Here is a 16666-nt window from a genome sequence, read left to right on the forward strand (position 1 = left end):
GCAGGGAAGCCAACAGGCGAGTGGCGAAGGTGGCGGCAGCGGCGGCGGGGGCAGTCACCGGCGAGGGCGACGGCTACGAGGCCGAGTGGCGGTCCGACAGAGTCCTCCGTGTCCTCCTGCGCATGAGCCCCTTGGTGAGTACGCGTCCCGATTTAGCCCGCGCGCGGTGCGCGGCTCCGTGCCTCGCGGCCGAGTTGCTCCGGCCTAGGGCCGCAGCCTGTCTCTGACTGCCCGGCCGTCAGGTCCAACTGACCCCGGGGTCCTGGGCTCTTCCCGTCAGTGTCGGGCGAGGTGGGGGTCGGGGGACACTGGGTTAGGCCCAGGGGAGAGATGTGGCGGCGCGCAGGAGCCAGGGCGGCCTGGGGCTGAGGAGAGGGAGAGACGCGTGGGGGATGGGATGGGAAGGGACAGGAGGACCGCGGGGCGGCCTCGGGTGGGGGCCAGAGACGAGAGGCCCGGCAGGTAGGGAACTGAGTATAGGAGGCGAGAACGAAATGGAATGTCTTCTGAGTGTCGCTGATAAAGATGTTGTGCTGCGGGGAAGCTTGACAAGCTGGACATACGGGTCTGGGGGCAGCCCACCTAACACAGACACTCACTATACTTGGCATCTTTCCACTTGCTGTCGGAGGTCTGGAAGTGAGGGAGCTGTTGGTTGTTTCCCTTTTCTTTCAACTTCACCTTTTATTGACTGGCAAAATTGTAATGAGTGCTGGCTAGGCAAACCACAGAAGTACACACAGGGTTCTGTGTATAAATGTGCATAAAAACGGAGACATAGTGATAGGTTCAGATGAGAACTAGGTCAAAGGAGGGATCAGTGTTTTTATTTTTAAATTTATGACGAAAATCAGTTCTGAGCAGGACTTTGAACTAGAGAGGGGTTTTAAACTGGAGTTCATTGATGGATAGAATTAGAAGGGTCCTTTCACTAGAAGGAGGATAAAATGACATCATTATTTGTATTGACTGCTAACTGAAACTTATTATTTCCTTCAGTTACGAATGTGGACAACAAGCCAGAGTAGCATTAGCAACGCCTGTGACTTTGTCATCAATAAAAATTACGGATATTTTTGTATCATGTTTACAGTTGCAGATAGCTCAGAATATCATTTATGGTTATCACTTCTTTTTTTTTTTGAGATGGAGTCCCGCTCTGTCGCCCAGGCTGGAGTGCAGTGGCGTGATCTCGGCTCACTACAAGCTCCACCTCCCGGGTTCACGCCATTCCTCTATAGGCACCCAACACCACGCCCGGCTAATTTTTTTTGTATTTTTAGTAGAGACGGGGTTTCACTGTGTTAGCCAGGATGGTCTCGATCTCCTGACCTCATGATCCGCCCGCCTCGGCTTCCCAAAGTGCTGGGATTACAGGCGTGAGCCACGGCGCCCGGCCTATGGTTATCACTTCTTTGAATTTCTGGTGTTACTAGACCCGCCGTTAGACATTGTTATTTAATGTGATAATAAGGCTGTACATATATTATTACCATATTAGTTTGCTGTTTTGCTAATATTTCCATATAATTGGTTTCCCTTGCAATCACATGTATTTAATTATGCACTTAAAAGAAATCTGAGAAAGGGACCATAGGCTTCACCAAACTGCCAATGAGGTCCATGCACAAAAAGATTAAGAACTCCTGAAATACTTTGGGAGGCTGAGGCGGGCAGATCATTGAGGTCAAGAGATCGAGACCATCCTGGCCAACATGGTGAAACCCCATCTCTACTAAAGATACAAAAATTAGTTGGGTGTGGTGGCCCATGCCTGTAATCCCAGCTACTCGGGAGGCTGAGGTAAGAGAATCACTTGAGCCCGGGAGGTGGATGTTGCAGTGAGCTGAGATCACGCCACTGCACTCCAGCCTGGCGACAGAGCGAGACTGTCTCGAAAAACAAAACAAAACAAAAAAACTCCTGAAATAGAAATAAGGTTTTTTGGATTTATAAGTCTACTTAGAAGAACTGTTTTTTTTTTTTTGGTTGTAAGTTTATTCAATTCAAAAGAATCCTCTCTGATTTTACTGAGATGGCTGACCACGTCCACGACCAAATCCGTCTCTAAACTGGAATTCGGCTGCTGACCCAGCCCCAGCCTCAGCTTTCTTGTCGGCACTAAGTGGCACAGCACTCCATCTGTAGGTATCTCTGTCAGCTTCCCCTCTTGTGAGTCTCGCAAGTCACTCACCCTCCAGACCTTTAGGCCGAGGCCTGCCGGTCTCTGGACGGCTACAGCGTAGGGTGGCAGGCACAATCTCCGGGGGCAGATGAAGGTAATCCCGGAGATACTGGATACCCTCATTGGTAAGGTACCAGTAGAAATGTCTCCAGGCAAACTGTTCCTTCACGTAGCCTTGAGACTTGAGAGACTGCATGGCCTTCATGACATGAAGGTTGGGCACATTCTTGTCTGCCAGCTCTGGGTGCTTAGGCATGTGGATATCCTTCTTGGCCACCATGACTCCTTCTTTAAAAAGGAGTTCATAAATGGCAATCTGGTTCCTTAGAAGAACATTTGAATCATTGAAGGCAGACAGGATGACAGTGTAGACGAAAGAGAATTTCATAATCAGGGAGATAAAAGATTTAGATGGGATCAGAGTAGTCTTTTTTTTTTTTTTTTTTTGCTTTTGAGACGGAGTCTGGCTCTGTTGCCTAGGCTGGGGTGCAGTGGCATGATCTCCTCTCACTGCAACCTCAGCTTCCCAGGTGGAAGCGATTCTCGTGCCTCAGCTTCCTGAGTAGCTGGGACTACAGGCACCAGCCACCATGCCTGGATAATTTTTATATTTTTAGTAGAGGCAAGGTTTCACCATGTTGGTCAGGCTGGTCTCAAAGTCCTGACCTCAGGTGATCTGCCTGCCTCGGACTCCCAAAGTGCTGGGATTACTGATGTGAGCCACTGCGTCCTGCCCTCAGTAGTCATTTTGAAAGAATAGACCATAGATATTTCATTCAGGGTAATGGGGAATGAAAAAATAATCGGAAGAAGAAAGAGAAGTGAATATGTTGGCCTTTAAATTTTTGTATTAAGGCACCTCCCCAGTTCCAAGGGATTGCAGCTCTGTAAGTTCTTTTTTTTTGAGACGGAGTCTTGCTCTGTCGCCCAGGCTGGAGTGCAGTGGCGCGATTTCGGCTCACTGCAACCTCCGCCTCCCGGGTTCACGCCATTCTCTTGCCTCAGCCTCTCCGAGTAGCTGGGACTACAGGCGCCCGCCACCACGCCCGGCTAATTTTTTGTATTTTTGGTAGAGACGGGGTTTCACCGTGGTCTCGATCTCCTGACCTCGTGATCCGCCCGCCTCGGCCTCCCAAAGTGCTGGGATTACAAGCGTGAGCCACCGCGCCCGGCCGCAGCTCTGTAAGTTCTAATGGAAGCCTGTGAAAAGAAATTTTACTGTTTGCTGGTTTTCTTTAAATCACGGAGGTGGAATTTTTTTTTTTTTTTTTTTTCTGAGACGGAGTCTCGCTCTGTCGCCCAGGCTGGAATGCAGTGGCGCAATCTCAGCTCACTGCAAGCTCCGCCTACTGGGTTCACGCCATTCTCCTGCCTCAGCCTCCCGAGTAGCTGGGACTACAGGTGCCCGCCACCATGCCCGGCTAATTTTTTTGTATTTTTAGTAGAGACGGGGTTTCACCGTGTTAGCCAGGATGGTCTCGATCTCCTGACCTCGTGATCTGTCCACCTCGGCCTCCCAAAGTGCTTGGATTACAGGCGTGAGCCACTGTGCCCGGCTTTTTTTTTTTTTTTTTGAGACAGAGTTTCACTCTTGTTGCCCAGGCTGGAGTGCAGTGATGTGATCTCGGCTCACCGCAACCTCCACCTCCTGGGTTCAAGCAATTCTCCTGCTTCAGCCTCCTGAGAAGCTGGGATTACAGGAGTGCACCACCATGCCCAGCTAGTTTTTATATTTTTAGTAGAGACAGCGTTTCGCCATATTGGCCAGGCTGGTCTTAAACTCCTAACTTTGTGATCAGCCCGCCTTGGCCTCCCAAAGTGCTGGGATTACAGGTGTGAGCCACTGCGCCCAGCCCTAATTTTTCTATCTTTAAATGAAAAACAGTAGACTCTCTCTTGAAATATATTTTTCGGGCCAGGCATGGTTCTCATGCCTGTAATCCCAGCACTTTGGGAAGCCGAGGCGGGTGGATCACCTGAGGTCAGGAGTTCGAGACTAGCCTGGCCAACATGGTGAAACCCTGTCTGTACTAAAAATACAAAAATTAGCCTGACGTAGTGGCGGGCACGTGTAATCCCAGCTACTTGGGAGGCTGAGGCAGGAGAATTGCTTGAACCCAGGTGGCGGATGTTGCAGTGAGCTGAGATTGCACCATTGCACTCCAGCCTGGGCTACAAGAGCGAAACTCCATTAAAAAAAAAAAAAAAAAAGTCCGGGCATGGTGGCTCACGCCTGTAATCCCCAGCACTTTGGGAGGCAGAGGCGGGTGGATCACGAGGTCAGGAGTTCAAAACCAACCTGGTCAAGATGGTGAAACCCCGTCTCTACTAAAAGTACAAAAATTAGCCAGGTGCCATGGCAGTCACCTGTAATCCCAGCTACTTGGAAGGCTCAGTCCAGAGAATCGCTTGAACCTGGGCGGCAGAGGTTGCAATGAGCTGAAATCGCGCCACTGCACTCCAGCCTGGGAGACCGTGTGAGACTCTGCCTCAAAAAGAAAAACAAAAACCAGAAACCCAAAAGACATTTTTCTGTTGCTATTACCTTTATTTTCATATGCGATAGAAAGTAAACATACTATAGAGTTGAAAAGTTGGTAAGTCATTTTCTTGAAATTCCATTTCAAATTCTTATTTGCTTCATTTTGGCATTAGCCTTCTCACTGACAAATTTCTCTTAACATTTTCTTCAGACTATATGTGGCTTGAAATTTTTACCTGTTTGTAAATGACCTGTCAACATCTTGTAGGAGATTTTTTTCCCCTCTAAAATAATAGCAATAATAGAAAACCACTACAGTATGCTTTTTCTGGAAAAAATGAAGGGGGAGTATGAAAAGGTGAAGAAAATTTTTTATGAAGCAGATGATTGGTACTAGAACAGTTTATGTTGAGTTGAACACACCATATTGCAAGTCACTGCCTCGGAGAGATGTTCCATGTCACTTTCTGTGTCCTTACTTCGCTCTCTTTGTCATTCTTTGTTCTCTTTCCCTTTATTTTCTTTATAGCGTGCTTCTATCTGGTGTTATGTCACTTGTACGTTTATTTATTGAGTATTTTAATCTTTTTCTTTCCTCCTTGAATGTCAGCTTCATGACAATACTTTGTCTTCACTGCTGTTCCAGAATAGTGTATGACACACAATAGGTGCTCAGTAAATACTTGCTGAATAAATAAATCAATGAGTATAGTGGATGGCACACAGTAGGTGCTCAATAAATACTTGCTGAATAAATGAATGAATTAGTTTAGAGGAGCTAAGTATTTTCTAAGAATAAAGCACATCCATTTAAAATCTTGCAAATAGTCTTATACATACTGGGTTGAATTTCATCTTTTATTTTTCATCTTACTTTTTTTTGTTTTTTGAGATGGAGTCTTGCTCTGTTGCCCAGGCTAGAGTGCAGTGGCACGATCTTGGCTCACTGCAACCTCCGCCTCCCAGGTTCAGGTGATTCTCCTGTCTCAGCCTCCCTAGTAGCTGGGACTACAGGTGCTGCCTGACTAATTTTTGTATTTTTAGTAGAAACGGGGTTTCACCATGTTGGTCAGGCTGGCCTCGAACCTCCTGACCTCAAGTGATCTGCCCGCCTTGGCCCCCCAGAGTGTTAGGATTACAGGCGTGAGCCACCGCGCCTGGCCATCTTACATTTTTTAAAAGAGAAAATTATTTCCCAGCACTGTGTTGTGCTTTTGTGAGCATTTGGTTTCATATGGGGATTTAATCATTCTTAGTACATGCTGCCATGTAGGTTTGATTATTCTTCATTTTGTATGATGTAATAAAAGGGAGAGTCTGTAGGTGAAGTTCTTGTTTTGCTGAGGTTCTTTTACCTTTTACTGTGTGATCCTAGGTTGTTTTATTTCTCTTCATTCTTCTTCCTTCTTTCTTCTTCCTTCTTTTTTTTTTGAAACAAGGTCTTGCTGCATTACCCAGGCTGGACTTGAACTCCTGGACTCAAGTGATCCTCCTGCTTCAGCCTTACGAAGTAGCTAGGACTATAGGTCGGCACCATCACGCCTGGCATTGTTTCTTTTTCTTTCTTTTTTTTTTTTTTTTTTTTTTTTGAGATGGAGTCTTACTCTGTCTCCCAGGCTGGAGTGCAGTGGTGTGATCTTGGCTCACTGAAACCTCTGCCTCCCGGGTTCCTGCCTCAGTCTCCCTTCTGGGCTGGGACTACAGGCAGGCGCCACGATGGCTGGCTAATTTTTGTATTTTTTAGTAGAGATGGGGTTTCACCATATTGGCCAGGCTGGTCTTGAACTCCTGACCTCGTGATCTGCCTGCTGTGGCTTTCCAAAGTGCTGAGATTACAGGCCGCACCCAGCTGCATTGTTTCTTAATTGCTCTCTTATTCAGTATGTTGAGGGCCACAAATTTGCTTCTGTCAAAATGAAAGCAAAGGAGTTCTAGAAAGGGGTATTGGTGCCAGAATTAGCATTGAATTATAATCAGTGTAACTGATTAGTAATTAAGGAAGTGAAAGCCAAAATAAGTGAAAATGCATCAGACTGATATTTCAGATTGATAAAAAATCTAATGTTTTTCACATCAGATTGATAAAAAAAAATTTTCATGTCTGGGCTGGGTGCAGTGGGGTCATGTCTGTAATCCCAGCACTTTGGGAGGCCGAGGTGGGCGGTTCACCTGAAGTCATGAGTTGGAGACCAGGCTGGCCAACATGGCAAAACCCTGTCTTTACTAAAAATAAAAAAATTAGCCAGCTGTGGTGGCGCATGTCTGTAATCCCAGCTACTTGGGAAGCTGAGGCAGTCTGGCTCTGTCGCCCCGGCTGTAGTGCAGTGGCGTGATCTTGGCTCACCGCAAGCTCCGCCTCCTGGGTTCACACCATTCTCCTGCCTCAGCCTCCGGAGTAGCTGGGACTACAGGCGCCCACTGCCACGCCTGGCTAATTTTTTGTATTTTTAGTAGAGGCGGGGTTTCACCTTGTTAGCCAGGATGGTCTCGATATCCTGACCTCGTGATCTGCCCACCTCGGCCTCCCAAAGTGCTGGGATTACAAGCGTGAGCCACTGCGCCCGGCCAAAAAAAAAATTTCATGTCTGACGCTATCAAATGTTGGTGAAGATGTGGCAAAAATGGTAATTTTGAAACTACTGGCCAGGCGTGGTAGCTCATGCCTATAATTCTAGCACTTTTGGAGATTGAGGGCCACTTGAGTCCTTGAACCGGCAGTTCAAGACCAGTCTGGGTCACAAAGTGAGACCCCCGTCTCCATTAAAAAAGAAAAAATTTGTAAAAAATTAAACACAAAAAGAAACTGCTACTTACTGTTGGGAGGAGAAAGTTACTGTTGGGAGGAGAAAAAAAAACTGTTGGTTGAGTGTAAACTGGTACAGCTGCTTTTTAAGACAGTATTTGCAGCACTTAGTAAAGTTGAATATAGGCATACTCTATAATTTCACGTCTATAAGGGAATACGAGTGGGAGGTAGTGGCAAAGGGGATGATATCTATAATTTTTTTTTTTTTTTTTTTGAGACGGAGTTTTGCTCTTGTTACCCAGGCTGGAGTGCAAATGCGCGATCTCGGCTCACTGCAATCTCCGCCTCCCGGGTTCCAGCAATTCTCCTGCCTCAGCTTCCCGAGCAGCTGGGATTATAGGCATGCGCCACTATGCCCGGCTAATTTTTATTTTATTTTATTTTATTTTATTTTGTTTTATTTTATTTTATTTTTTTAGACGCAGTCTCGCTCTGTCGCCCAGGCTGGAATGCAGTGGCGCGATCTTGGCTCACTGCAAGCTCTGCTTCCCGGGTTCACGCCATTCTCCTGCCTCAGCCTCCCAAGTAGCTGGGACTACAGGCGACCGCCACCACGCCCAGCTAATTTTTTGTATTTTTAGTAGAGATGGGGTTTCACTGTATTAGCCAGGATGGTCTCGATCTCCTGACCTTGTGATCCACCTGCCTCAGCCTCCCAAAGTGCTGGGATTACAGGCACGAGCCACCACGCCCAGCCCGTTATCTATAATTTCTTTTGAAGATATCTATAATTTTTTTTTGAAACTAGACACTACTGTGACGATTAACAGTTAATTCTGGGAGGCAGAATATACATACTAAATTATTATTTGTATCTTTCCCTATTTTCTGCTGTTGGTTTTGTTTTTTTCTTTTTGTTTGTTTTTTGAGACAGAGTCTTGCTCTGTGGTCCAGGCTGGAGTGCAGTGGCACCATCTCAAATCACTGCAACTTCCCCCTCCTGGGTTCAAGAGATTCTCCTGCCTCAGCCTCCTGAGTAACTGGTACTATGGGCACGTGCCACCACACCTGGCTAATTTTTTATATTTTTAGTAGAGATGGGGTTTCACCATGTTGGCAAGCCTGGTCTTGAACTCCTGACCTAAAGTGATCCGCCTGCCTTGGCCTCCCAAAAGGCTGGGATTACAGGCATGAGCCACTGTACCCGGCAGGCTTTGTTTTTTTGTAATCCATAACTTTTAAATATTGTTTTTGTAACTCTTTGAAAAATTGTAAGCCTACAGAAGAGTTGTTCAGTAAACATTCATATACCCTTCACCTAGATTTGCTGTTAACATTTTGCCATGTTTACTTTACACATAGAAGATGTACATTTTACTTTGGGAATCTGAGATGGTCAGATTACTTGAGCCTAGGAATTTGCATTTTGAGACAAGGTCTTGCTCTGTTGTCTAGGCTGGAGTTCAGTTGCACTGTCAGGGATCATTGCGGCCTCGACCTCCTGGGCTCAAGCTGTCCTTCTACTTCAGTCTCCTGAGTAGGTTGGGATGTGCTACCACATCCGGTTAATTAATTTTAATTTTAATTTTTTGAGATGGAGTTTCACTCTTGTTGCCCAGGCTGGAGTACAATGGCACAATCTCAGCTCATCACAGTTTCTGCCTTCCGATTCTCCTACCTCAGCCTTCCGAGTAGCTGGGATTACAGGCATGTGCCACCATGCCCAGCTAATTTTGTATTTTTAGTAGAGATGGGGTTTCACCATGTTGATCAGGCTGGTCTTGAACTCTTGACCTCAGGTGAACTGCCCGCTTTGGCCTCCCAAAGTGCTGGGATTACAGGGGTGAGCTACCACGCCTGACAATTAAAAAAAATTTTTTTTTATTGGGGAGACAGGATCTCCCTGTGTTCCCCAGGTTGGTCTCAAACTCCTGGGCTCAAGCAGTCCTCCCACCTTGACCTCCCAAAGCTTTGGGATTACAGGCATGAGCCACTATGCCTAGCTGCTAGACTTTAAAATAAACTTTATTCGGCCAGGCACAGTGGCTCACACCTGTGATGCCTGCATTTTGGGAGACCAAGGCGGGTGGATCACCTGAGGTCAGGAGTTTGAGACCAGCCTGGCCAACATGATGAAATCCCATCTCTACTAAAAATACAAAAAATTAGCTGGGTGTGGTAGCTCGCGCCTGTAATCCCAGCTACTCAGGAGGCTGAGGCAGGAGAATCGCTTGAACCCAGGAGGCTGGGGTTGCAATGAGCCGAGATCACGCCACTGCCTCCAGCTTGGGCAACAAGAACAAAACTCTGTCTCAAAAAAACAACAAACAAACAAACAAAAACATCCCCCCAAAAAACAAGAACTTTATTCTACTGGTGCTTTCTTAGCCACCGTCACAATGTTGTCACTTCTCACTCTACGCAGCTGGCTCCACTGAGGGTTTGTGAGCTGGTCTCCAGTGATGGCACATAGTTCTTATTACCTTACACGGTAACACTACCTGATTATGGCATTCTGGAAATTGTGACAATATGTACTGATCTTTTGTTGGTGCAACTAACAATACAAAACTTGCTGCTCTGTAAATGTATGCTTCAGATTAATTAGTTTATTTGGAATAATTACCCCAATATTGTTTTTTGTTTGTTTGTTTTCGAGACAAGGTCTTGGTCTGTCACGCAGGCTGGAGTGCAGTGGCGCTATCACAGCTCACTGCAGCCTCCACCTCCCTGTCTCAAGAGATTCCCCTGCCTCAGCCTTCTGAGTAGCTGGGACCACAGGCACATGACACCATGCTTGGCTAACTTTTGTATTTTGTATTTTATTTTTGTTTGACCAGACGAGTTTTAAATACAAGTTTTGTATTTTTTGTAGAGGTGCCCACACTGGTCTCGAACTCCTGAGTTCAAGTAGTTCATCTGCCTTGGCCTCCCAAAGTACTGGGATTACAGGCGTGAGCCACTGCGCCCAGCTACTTGTAATGTTTGTAGATAGTTTAATAGTGAAAGTAGGTACATTCCAGTGATAAGACATTCAGTTTATTATTTTTTCCTTTTTCCTTTTTTTTTTCTTTAGGGGTAAGTGTACTGGAGAGAGTTGGTTATACATTCTAGGAATCTCAAAGGTAAAGTATGATTTAAAAATAATTTTTTAAAATAATTATTTTTTTAAGTTTGCATACAGCTACAGATTTTTAATTTTTATATAAGTGGAATCCTTTTTTTTTTTTTTTTGAGACATATTCTCACTGTGTCGTCAGAGTGCAGTGGTGCCATCATAGCTCACTGCAGCCTCAAACTCCTGGCCTGAACAGGATGATCCTCCTGCCTCAGCCTCTTGAGTAGCTGGGAATTCAGGAGCATGCTACTTTGCCCAGCTGAGTCCTTCTTATTTGCTTTGGACAGACTAGTACTTGAAAAAATAATTTCCAAATGTTTAGTTGAGTATTTTTTTTTCCTTCAACTTTTTGGAGGCTGTTTTTTGGTCATACATATTTCCTTCTCTGGAGTTAATTTTCTGTTAAGCAAGAAGGATTTCAGTTACGTATTTTTTACATTTGAACTGCCTAAACTTGTGCTTGCATAGAATTATTTTCAACTTAACTCCTTAAGTAATCCTTTTCAAGATATTTTAGTTTTTGTTCTTGTTTTTTTTTTTTTTTTTTTAGTCGGAGTCTCGTTCTGTCTCCCAGGCTGGAGTGCAGTGGCGCCATCTCGGCTCGCTGAACCTCAGCCTCCCGAGTAGCTGGGATTACAGGTGCTACCATGCCCTGCTAATTTTTTGTATTTTCGTTAGAGACAAGGTTTCACCATGTTGGCTAGGCTGGTCTTGAACTCCTGACCTCTGGTGATCCACCTGCCTCAGCCTCCCGCAGGGCTGGGATTACAGGCATGAGCCACCGTGCCTGGCTTTTTTTGTTTTGTTTTGTTTTGTTTTTTGAGGCAGAGTCTCGCTCTGTTGCCCAGGCTGGAGTACAGTGGCGTGATCTCTGCTTATTGCAACCTCTGTCTTCCAGGTTCAAGTGATTCTCCTGCCTCAGCCTCCCTGGTAGCTGGGATTACAGGTGCCTGCCACTGTGTCCGGCTAATTTTTTGTATTTTTAGTAGAGATGGGGTTTTACCATGTTGGCCAGACTGGTCTTGAACTCCTGCTCTCAAGTGATCTGTCCGCCTTGGCCTCTGGAAGTGCTGGGATAGGCGCAAGCCACCGTGCCTGGCCAGATGTTTTAATTTGTAGAGGAACTAGGACCACTAATTTTTTTACTGTATATACATTTTAGAATAAGTTTTAGGCACCTAGCTGTTTGATTTCTGGTAACTAAGATTATAGTCAGTTAAACTTTACTGCTGGCCAGGCATGATGGCTCATGCCTATAATCCTAGCACTTTGGGAGGCCGAGGTGGGTGAATCACTTGAGGTCAGGAGTTTGAGTCCAGCCTGGCCAACATGGAGAAACCCCATTTCTACTAAAAATACAAAAATTAGCTGGGCATGGTGGTGCACACCTGTAGTCCCAGCTACTTGGGAGGCCGAGGCAGGAGAATTGCTTGAATCTGGGAGGCAGAGTTTGCCGTAAGGTGAGATTGTGCCCCTGCACTCCAGCCTGGGTGACAGAGCTAGAGTCTGTCTCAAAAAAAACAAAAACAAAAGAATCTTTCCTTCTTTATGCTTACCTATATTTTCTGACTTTTCTGGATATGTTTCAATATGTATTACGATTTTGTAAAAACATATCAGAAGGGTGGTTATTTTTTGTTTCAAAGCTGAAACCTAGTTTAAAACTCTGTAATACAGTGGTCAGAGGAAGTGGTGAATATCTTGATACTTCAGTTTCTAATATTTAATATATATATAAGTGAATGGTTGAGGCCGGGTGCAGTGGCTCACGCCTGTAATCCCAGCACTTTGGGAGGCTGAGGCGGGTGGATCACCTGAGGTTGGGAGTTTGAGACCAGCGTGACCAACATGGAGAAACCCCATCTCTAGTAAAAGTACAAAATTAGCCAGGTGTAGGTGGCACATGCCTGTAATCCCAGCTACTCAGGAGGCTGAGGTAGGAGAATCGCTTGAACCTGGGAGTGGGAGGCAGAGGTTGCGATGAGCCGAGATCGTGCCATTGCACTCCAGCCTGGGCAACAAGAGCGAAACTCTGTCTCAAAAAAAAAAAGAGAGAATGGTTGAGTGAAGGACTTAACAGACTTCACAGGGGTTTCTATAATTTTTTTTTTTTTCAGTTTGAAGATGAACCAGATACCTGATAAATGCTTGTGTCTGAAAGAAAAGTATAAAAGTATAATTAATTCTAATACTCTTTGTGTGTGTGTGTGTGTATGGCCAAAATTATGTTTTTATATACCTTTTTTGTAAGGCATTTAAAAAACACAGGTTTAAACATACTCTTGGAAGTGTATAAACAGATACTGTGTCTGCTTGTTAATCTAAGATGTCTGTCCGAAAAGGTGCTTGCTTGGTCTTGCCCCCTTATAATGCCGGTACACCCACGCTGGAGACTAGTAGAAAGCATGTTGTCAGACGTGTTTAGTTCTTTTTTTTTCTTACCAATTTATGTGTTGTTATTTATTTTCTGTGAATCTTTGGAAGGATTAAACCCACATGGTTTTTCTATCAGAAAAAAGACAAAACAAAATTAGTCAAGGCATATTAGGCTTTTTCCTTTTTCCTAGGATCAGAATGTAGTATTATCCCTCCAGACAATCTTAATTTTAACAAATACTTATATTTTTTCGGACTTAGATTAACTTTTTTTTTTATTTTTTATTTTTTGAGACAGACTCTTGCTCTGTTGCCCAGGCTGGAGTGCAGTGACCTGATCTTGGCTCACTGCAACCTCTGCCTCCCGGGTTCAAGCGATTCTCTTGCCTCAGCCTCCCGAGTAGCTGGGATTACAGGCACCCACCACCACACCCGGCTAATTTTTGTATTTTTAGTAGAGACGTTGTTTCACTGTGTTAGCCATGCTAGTCTTGAACTCCTGACCTCAAGTGATCCACCTGCCTCGAGTGTTGAACTTACCCACCTCACCTGGCCCTCCTTTCACTTTCTAATGCAGAATTCTAATCTGTCCCTTTGTTTTGCTTGTGTTATTTATATTTACTTACTTCCATTATCTTGACGACTTTTCAAAAATGCATTAGGTTTAAAAGTTGTAACATTTAAGGCTGAATTGCCAAATGTTTAAAAATATAGATTTCTGTACCAGAAAAACTTTGGAAAAACAACATTAATTCTTTTTTTTTGAGATGGAGTTTCACTCTATCTCCCAGGCTGAAGTGCAGTGGCATGATCTCGGCTCACTTCAACCTCTGCTGCCTGGGTTCAAGCGATTCTCCCTCCTCAGCCACCCGAGTAGCTGGGATTACAGGCGCCTGCCACCCTGCCTGGCTAATTTCTGTATTTTTAATAGAGAAGGGGTTTCACCATCTTGGCCAGGCTGGTCTTGAACTCCTGACCTCATGATCCACCTGCCTCGGCCTCCCGAAGTGCTGGGATTACAGGTGTGAGCCTCCGTGCCCAGCCAAAAATACATTAATTCTTTGTGCAGAGATTATTTCATCTTTACTAACTCCTTTGGAACCCGAGGAATCTAACTTTGATTCCTCTAAAACAAAGTCCTTTTAATATCTAACTATTGCAGGTTGTGATAGGCCAACTTGGATTCTGACAAAGTAACTTCTTTTGAAGGCCTCTCTATGAATAAGTTTCTGTTCCTTAATTTGAAAACATTACCATGATAATAGTAATGGTAATAGCTGACATTTATTGGATTCGTTCTCTTTTTCTTAGGCATTATGCACATTATTTGAAATTATGAATTCCATAATTCTATAGAGACATCTTAATGATTGATTTCTTTTTGAAAACCTATTTTAACAAACTGGATAATATTGTTGACTAGGACGTTTCTTTTGGGTAGAACCACAGTAATGATAGTAACGCTGTTTGAAGTTTGGTAATGAATTTGTATAATTTTTATGAAACACCACTCTGGTAAATGTGATGAAATGTACATGACAGCCATCTGTTTACATTCTTTAATTTTGAGGGTGGACTCTTGGATCTTGAAACAGGCTTTACCAGTATTACAGCTCAGCAAAAATGCAGCTGAGGCTCAAAGTTCTCTTTCTGCTCCTTCATTCGGTTGTTTTGTGTACCCGCTGTATTTATGGAAGCAGCTAAGTTTATCCGAGGAACCAAAGCTTCCTCAAAGCATGGGGGTTGTGAAAACTTTCTCTGATAAGTTTACAGTGTTGTAAGGATTTTAGATTGTTCTTAGTTACTTGGTTTATCTTGATCTCCAGATTTATATATATCTTACTGAGTTGTCATTCGAGATTGTTATTAGATTTGGTGGTATTTAATTTCACACTCATACAATTAGTGGAGGTTTATCTAATTGTGAAAGTTCCAGATAGGCACCCATTTCTAGATTGGTTGGATACTTCTGTGTTATTTGTTTCCTCTGGGAAATAATGGAGTATAATTTTAATGCCATTGCAGTTCTGCTTATTAGTGTGTAGCTTGTTATTGTTGAACTATGTCTTATTTTGAAGTTAAGTACTATGCCCTTTCTGTGGCACTTGAAAATTTTCTCATTTTTACAGAATTTGTCTTGTCTTGAGCGTTTCAGTAATTGCACTAGTAGATCTTCAGCAGGGAAGAGCTTGGTGCCAAATTTTTATTGTTTTTCTTTTTTTTAATTCTTCAGCTAAGACTGCAGAAGAGGTGATTTATTGTATGGATGTTATACTTGGCCACAAGTAAACACAGAAATAGTGCAGAATGTCACAGGTCCAGGGCAGAGGACCAACATGGGCAGTTTTGGTTATGAGTGAGGTGGGTCTCAGGTGATCGGTGATCAGAGGGCGATGAAGTTCTAGATCCATTGAGACAAGCTCTAGACAGTAGCATGCAGTCCCACAACTTGTACCAGCATCTCCAGTGTCTGGCATTCCATGTTTCTGCTCCTGTGGCCTCCACGGTGCAACAAGCTAGCGGTTTACTTGGACCTCTGCCTCATCTTTCTTCTTTTGCACATTCGCTTCTTCCTTCACTTGGCTGTCATGGCGCAGAGGTTTCCAAGAAAATGGCACTAAGTCTGAGAGCTCTTTTTTAAAAAAAAATTACTAAAGTAATAAATGTTCTTTGTTTTTTATTTTTATTTTTATTTATTATTATTATTATTATCTTGAGACGGAGTAGCGCCCTTGAGCTACTTGAGCTCAGGAGCCTGCACTTGGCCAGGCTGGAATGCAGTGGTGCAATCTTGGCTCACTGCAATCTCTGCTTCCCTGGTTCAAGCGATTTTCCTGCCTCAGCCTCCCAAGTAGCTGTGATTACAGGCTCAAACCACCACGTCCAGCTAATTTTTGAATTTTTAGTAGGGACGGGGGTTTCACCATGTTGTCGAGCCTCGTCTTGAACTCCTGACCTAAAGTGATCTGCCGGCCTTGGCCTCTCAAAGTGTTAGGATTACAGGTGTGAACCACTATCCCCAGCCTGTTCTTTGTTTTTAAAAAAAAACCCTAAAAACAATGGAAAAAAAAAGAAGGGTTTTCTTTCTCACATATGAATGCTCTTACTATTTGATTTGAATTATTTTCCCCAAAAATTATAGTTAACATTATATATAATAAGTGCTTTGTAAATTTTTTTTTTTTTTTGAGATGGAGTTTCACTCTTGTTGCCCAGGCTGGAGTGCAATGGTGCGATCTCGGCTCACTGCAACCTCTGCCTCCCGGGTTCAAGCTATTCTCCTGCCTCAGCCTCCCGAGTAGCTGGGATTACAGGCATGCACCACCACGCCCGGCTAATTTTGTATTTTTAGTAGAGATGGGTTTCTCTATGTTGGTCAGGCTGGTCTTGAACCCCCAACCTAAGGTGATCCACCCACCTTGGCCTCCCAAAGTGCTGGGATTATAGGCGTGAGCCACTGCACCTGGCCGCTTTATTCATTTTAATTCATTTAACTTTCAAAAACCTGTGAACATACCCTATGAAGTAGGTTCTGGTATATGTGTTTGCAGATGAAGAAACTGAGTGATAGGTGATTCATTTGTTTACCTCAATTCTAGCTGTTACTTAGAGTTTATTATTTTTATTTTTTAATTATTATTTATTTATTTTTGAGACGGAGTTTTGCTCTGTCACCCAGGCTGGAGTGCAATGGCGTGATCTCGGCTCACTGCAGCCTCCGCCTCCCAGGTTCAAGCAATTCTCCTGCCTCAGCCTTCT

At 44.2% G+C, this 16666-nt stretch overlaps 1 protein-coding gene and 1 pseudogene across 12 annotated transcripts in view; one reads left to right on the forward strand and one right to left on the reverse strand.

The window, feature by feature from the left end:
* GAPVD1 (GTPase activating protein and VPS9 domains 1) overlaps positions 1-16666 on the forward strand; it is a 101951-nt gene continuing 85285 nt past the window's right edge. For 5 of the 12 annotated variants that reach the window (XM_032165127.2, XM_032165132.1, XM_032165131.1 and 2 more), the window contains exon 1: positions 1-134. The gene's annotated coding sequence lies outside the window, so the exon portion shown is untranslated. Of the gene's footprint in view, positions 135-10489; positions 10539-16666 lie in introns of all 12 variants that reach the window. The other 7 variants (XM_032165128.2, XM_058445225.1, XM_058445226.1 and 4 more) reach the window with 2 other exon arrangements.
* Positions 2028-2573, reverse strand: LOC116475467 (small ribosomal subunit protein eS10-like; annotated as a pseudogene).

This window comes from Hylobates moloch, unplaced genomic scaffold (assembly GCF_009828535.3).
Source record: "Hylobates moloch isolate HMO894 unplaced genomic scaffold, HMol_V3 SCAFFOLD_10, whole genome shotgun sequence".
NCBI lineage: Eukaryota > Metazoa > Chordata > Mammalia > Primates > Hylobatidae > Hylobates > Hylobates moloch.